Here is a 6,000-nt window from a genome sequence, read left to right on the forward strand (position 1 = left end):
AAATGACGTGGAGGCTTATTAGGAGAGAGGCGAAGCAAGATGGCACACAGATGAATTAAAAAATTAATTAAAAATATAAATATTAAAAACCCAGAAACATTCAATCTTGTTCTTCATCTTCATCTTCATCTTCAAAACACATGATCTTCATCTTCTTCCTATATCATCTTCATCACCTTCAAACCCAAAAACCCAGAAAAATCTTTTAAAACCCCAAATTAAAACTGTCATTCTTAATTAAAACCCATAACAATTCCTTAAATTGAGTTCAAATAGTTTACATCAATAGCACCACCACCCATTAAGCAAGATTAAGTAAGAGGTAGAATAATGACTAACGACCCAACACCAGCATAAAAATGGTTAATATTGTTTAATTGAGAAAGACAAACCAGGAGACATTAGGGCCAAGCATACGACAGTAAGGCTAACTTGCAGCCTCCCTACATTTCTTATTTAAAACCTTCATGCCTTTGATGGGAAAGCATCACGAAAACATGACAGGTTCAAACAGATCCAACTCTCTGCCTTTTAACAACAATAGATTAAGCCTTTTGCTGTTGAAGGTGCAGATCGGGTTAGATCTATCACTTTAAACAAAATAGATCTACATGTAAGCATAGCCCAAGATCCAGCCACAACAACATCATCCTGTTTCTGCTTCTTTCTCAATTTCTGGGTTTGTAGCTTGAATCGCACCTTGAGGTTTCCGGGTCGAGGAATAGCAGATCGGAATCTCGAACTCAAATCGCACCTCTCCCCAAATTCAAGCAATGCCTCTATCACTCGCACTTGGCCAAACGCACAACACATGCGAGGCACAGAACAAGATCTGGGTGTTGAGTGGGTCACTAAATAGAGAGACGATGCGGATAAGAGGGGGAACTAGGGGTTGCGCAACTCGCTGGCGGAACGGCATGGTGGACGGAGTGGAAAGAGCGGCGGTCGGCGTGGCGGCGCTGGCTTGCGGAGGTGGCGGCGCTGGGGTGGAAGGATGATCTTCCTGCGTTGGCTAGCAGAGCCTCCTTTTTTTTGTTAATTGAGTGATAATTTTTTATTTTTTATTAATTTTCTCTATTCAAATGTTATTAAAAGATGACACGTAAGCTTAAAACGTTAATATTTGACGGAAAAAGAATGAGGGACGAACAGTATTAACGGAGCATAATGTGTGGGATTGGAAATGCTAAAAAAATAGTTTAGGGACCACTTTTGCACAAATCGCATTCGTGGGGGACCAAATGAGCTTTTAAACCAAACTATTTATCTACATTATTTATTAAAAATATTATTTTATTATTAACTAATTTTAATTTTCAATATTTGTCAAATGCAAAACTAAAGAAAATTTCAGTTTTTTTAACAAAATTAATTTTTAATATTGACAATAATTTTTTTTAGTTTTTAATTTGAGAATTATATGGTTTAATGCATTTAATACTCTTTGCTAATGAGTTTAATGCAAAAGCTCAAGTGAGCTTTACATATATATATAGATTGGTTAGAGAATTCATTTGCTCTTTTGAGACATTTCTCACATTATTTATTTAATCTATAACATTTTGATATAATTTAATTAATGAATCCTTAGAACATTTAATACAAATAATTTTGTTGATATGTTTAATTTCTGATTAATTTTTCATTGACCAATAATGAGTATTTTATTTTAGGAAAAAATTAAACATTAATAAATCAAAATATTTCAGCATCCTTTTGTGCATACCTCCTCAAAAACAAGGCAAGGACTTTCATTTTCCTCCATTTCCTATTCATCTTATACTTCTTCTTCCCATCTTTGAAATTTCTTATGAAAAAAACCCATCCTGTTTTTTTCTCCGTTCGTCTACTCCATGGTAAGTATTTTCAACTTTCTTCCATATTTTTCATACTCCTCTATTTCCTCCCTTTCATTTTTCTGTTTCTCAATTCTTTATTCAATTTCATAATAAGGAACTTTCACCTTCAATTTTTCTTTCATTTGAAACAACTATAGAGAAAAATAATTTATCAATCGTTTCGGTTTTATAATTTAATTACCCAAATTTTTTTTCAAATCCGATCCAATTTTTATCGGTTTGGATTGGATTGGATTTCAGTTTTTCCAAGAAAGTAAAAATCTTGAAATACATAACAAAATAGAAAATAAAATCATAAAGCAAGAAGCATTGTAAAAGTTACAGAGACAAGATATCATGTTTAACACTAACATCAATACTGTAAGAAATGAATTATATACGCACTGATATGTTTCACTTTCGCTGAATGAAAAGAAGACATATGTCTCCTAACGTGGAAAATGTTAAACACATTACTGTAAAGGTTTGGGTATACATGAAATAAAATATTATAAGTATGGTTAAATGGGTAATTATGTATGTCAAAATTTAAATAAATAAATACTTTTGGTTTGGTTTGGATCAGTACGATTTAGAACATGGGAACTAAAAACCAATCCGATCCATTAGCGTAAATATTGGTTTTTGCTATTTTCGGTTTTTCAGTTTTTGGTTTTTTTGGATCGATTTGAGCGGTTTTAATTGGTTTGGTTCGGTTATGAACACCCCTATTTCATGATCCTATTATTTACTTATTCATCCATTTTTTATTCACCATCATATATTGTTTCACCCCTTTTTTAAATCATGAAGGGGAAAGACGAACATCCTTCAATTTATCTGCTTGGATTGATAAAATGAATTTTTCCTCCATCGTCCCTGGTAGGCGGTGGTTACCAAAGGTATGATCGAAGAGTCAAGGACAAAAAAGAGGAACGAGTTCAAACTTAAAAGTAATAGTCACATGAGAGTTTATTCAAAAATAAGAGAAGCCTCTGGATCTAAATAATTTTCATAAATTATCTATTATTTTGGTTTATTTAATCTGGCGATTTTCTCCTATGATTTGATTTGAGTTTTATTAGAAGTGGGGTTTTATTTTGTTGTTACATGTTTATTTTTTGTCCTTTGGCCACCAGTCACCACGGGGGAAAAGAGCCCCACGTGACTAATCTGGCTCGGGATACGGTAGTAATGTCCCTGACCACAAATGTATTATATTTTCCCTTAGAGGGGATCGAACCCGGACCAGAAGCCTAGGCGAAATCCCTTAAGGAAATGCACATTCACCAAACATTTTGAATCAAAATATATATATTATTATTAGTGTTATTGCTATTATAAATAGAAACATTGATATGAAAAATAATCAATCAAATATTAATAATTAAACATGTATAAAAAAATTAAAATACTGATTTAATGCATATATAAAAATTTGAGTGAATTTAAGTCTTATAATTTAAAATATTTAATTTTTTTCATATTTAAATAATTAAAAATTTATAAGTAAAAAGTTGTGGTAGATTAATACATAATTATCACTATTAAGAACTATTAAGAACATATAGTTGAAACAATTGTTAAAATATATTTACTAAAAAGATACAAAACATAATATTACATGAAATTTAAATTGTAAATAACAAAAGTCACCCGTGCAGGGCACGGGTAATCCCGCTAGTTATATTTGAAGTCAATGTTACTTTTATAAATTTAATATTTTTTCATTACGTCATTATATGTCTATTAATAACAATATGAGCGGTATTTCAAAAAAAAAAATTACAATATGAGCGGTTATGAATATTAACCACAATAATTATAATTCGGAGTATCTGTTATGATTTTTTTTTTGGTTACAAGAGAAATAAATACATTTGTTATGAATATGAAACAACTCTGTTAATTTATAGTTATTATCATAGCCTATTTGCTGTTGTTGTTTGCTTTGGGTTTGAGTACTCTTTTTTCTTACAAGGTTTTTTCCTACTGGATTTTTCTTAGTAAAGTTTTAATGAGGCTCACTCCCTTAGCTCGGCTTGGTTCCGGGGGGGTGTTAGTTTGAGAGGTGTTTTGAACTCATAGCCTTACCTTGAAAGGGGTGTTCTCTTGGATTTTTTTTTTTCAATCAATAATATTTTTGTTTTAAAAAAAATATGATTTATGGAGTAATTCTTACATTTAATTTGATATTTTTTTGAGATTGGATATCAAACATTTACATAGTTTAGATATCATAAAAATTTAGAAAATGCTTTTAAGTTATGATAGTAATTTCTATATTTTTACTCTATAATTATTCTATTGTATTATAATATATATATATATATATATATAAAGTCAATTTATATTAATCATTACATTTTTTTTTGGTAGGCAATAAAATTATATTGAATTATATTGAATAGAAGTACAAGGGGTACTTCAACCCAATACAAGTGAGAGAGCAACTAACTAACAGCATAATAAAAATACTTAAGAGACAAGATTCCAACAAATGTCAAATCTACCCACCCACTACCCACCCACTACCTTCTTGAGAAAGGACACTATAAAAGGGACCTCATTAAAACCTTGCTAGGACAAAACCCCCTTGAAAAAACCTAACAAGGAAAAAGAGTACCCCATTTATAGCGTCAAAAGGGATTCACAAGAAAGTTTACACAGAAAATAAAAAAGAGACCCAACCTACAACCCCACCCTCCTTTCCTCTCCACATTTCCTCTCCACATATTAATCATTACATAGCTTAATATGTTTGACACTACCACAAAAAGGGGGTTGGGCAGCAGCTATGGGGTAGCGGTTCAATGTTAGTGCTGCCCAAGTGTTATAAAAAAAAAATTACATAAAAGCAACAATTTTTAAAATTAAAAAAAATATAAAAACTCTATCTTATATGGAACCGCTACCCAAGTTGCAATTCTGGTTGTTAGGGAGCGGTTAATTGAACCACTACCCAAGTTAATATATTTTTCCCTAAATTAAATTTCACAAAACCCTAACCGCGAATCCCTTTTCTCTTCCCTCACTCGACTGCACGCTGCAAACCTTGCTCCCTTGTAACCTCTCCCCATCTGAACCACAATCCTCCGCTGCTAGTCCACTTTTCTCAACCCTTGCTCGATGCCGTAACTCTTCCTTGCTGTTGTAACTGTCGCACATTCAGCAGGTGTTTCCTTCACTTCCGCCAGTGCTCGACGCTCGACACAAGCTCGACAGTCCGCCGGCAGCGCACCCACCACACCAGAGGCTCCCCTTCAACGACTCTTCCTCTGTGATAAGGTCAGTTTTTTTCTTGTTCAGTTTTCTTCCTCGCCTGCTGTATGTTCCCTATTTTCTTTGAAAGAAGATGGGAGTTTCAATTTCCATCTGTGGGTCTTGTAAAATTGTGAAATATGACTGATCAAGGTTGTTTGTGTGTTGAAAAGAACATTGACTCAAATTGAATATTTATTATTGTTAGAATTTTACAAAGGAAACAACCTAAATGTTCTTGCTGGTGTTTTCTGGTGTGGTGACATCAAAAGTGTTGTGTTGTGTTCTGGTTTGTGTCTCTAAGCTGGCCAATTCAAATTGGGGCTGAATGCTATTTGGTTATGTAGTTTTTTAAATGCTTTTCTTTTCATCTTGGGTAATCTAGCCTTTAGTTTCTAGGAGTTTTATCTTTAGCAGATATATGGCTTTGTAATTTGGGGGTCTAAAACTTGTTAAGTTTTTTGGAGGGCTGTTACTGTTTTCTTCTGCATAATTCTGAGGCAGATGCAGATACCTTGCGGATTGGTAATTTGAAGGCCCTTATGTTTCCTTAAGTTTCTTTCATTTTTCATCAATTGATTGGAGTTCAAATTCTCTTGTCTGTTTGGGATCCCTGTAGTTACAGCCATGGTATTCTCTCTTTTTGGACCAGAATTGAAGACAGTGAGGCCTTGGTGTGTGTCGTTGCTGCACTGAATTTTACCACATAGATCTTCTAGTTTTTTGTTGGTTTACAAGCTGCTACCTGCAATTCTAACTTTCACTACTTGGTCTCGTGGTTTGGGTTTTGGAAGGTTATAAGCTTTGTTTATTTGCATTGGTCTTAGTTATTATATGACCTTGCTCTGTTCTGTTTTTTACTCTGTTCTGTCCAGTTCTTTTTCTTTTCCTCTCTCTTTAT

This window comes from Lotus japonicus, chromosome 4, assembly GCF_012489685.1.
Source record: "Lotus japonicus ecotype B-129 chromosome 4, LjGifu_v1.2".
Taxonomy (NCBI): domain Eukaryota; kingdom Viridiplantae; phylum Streptophyta; class Magnoliopsida; order Fabales; family Fabaceae; genus Lotus; species Lotus japonicus.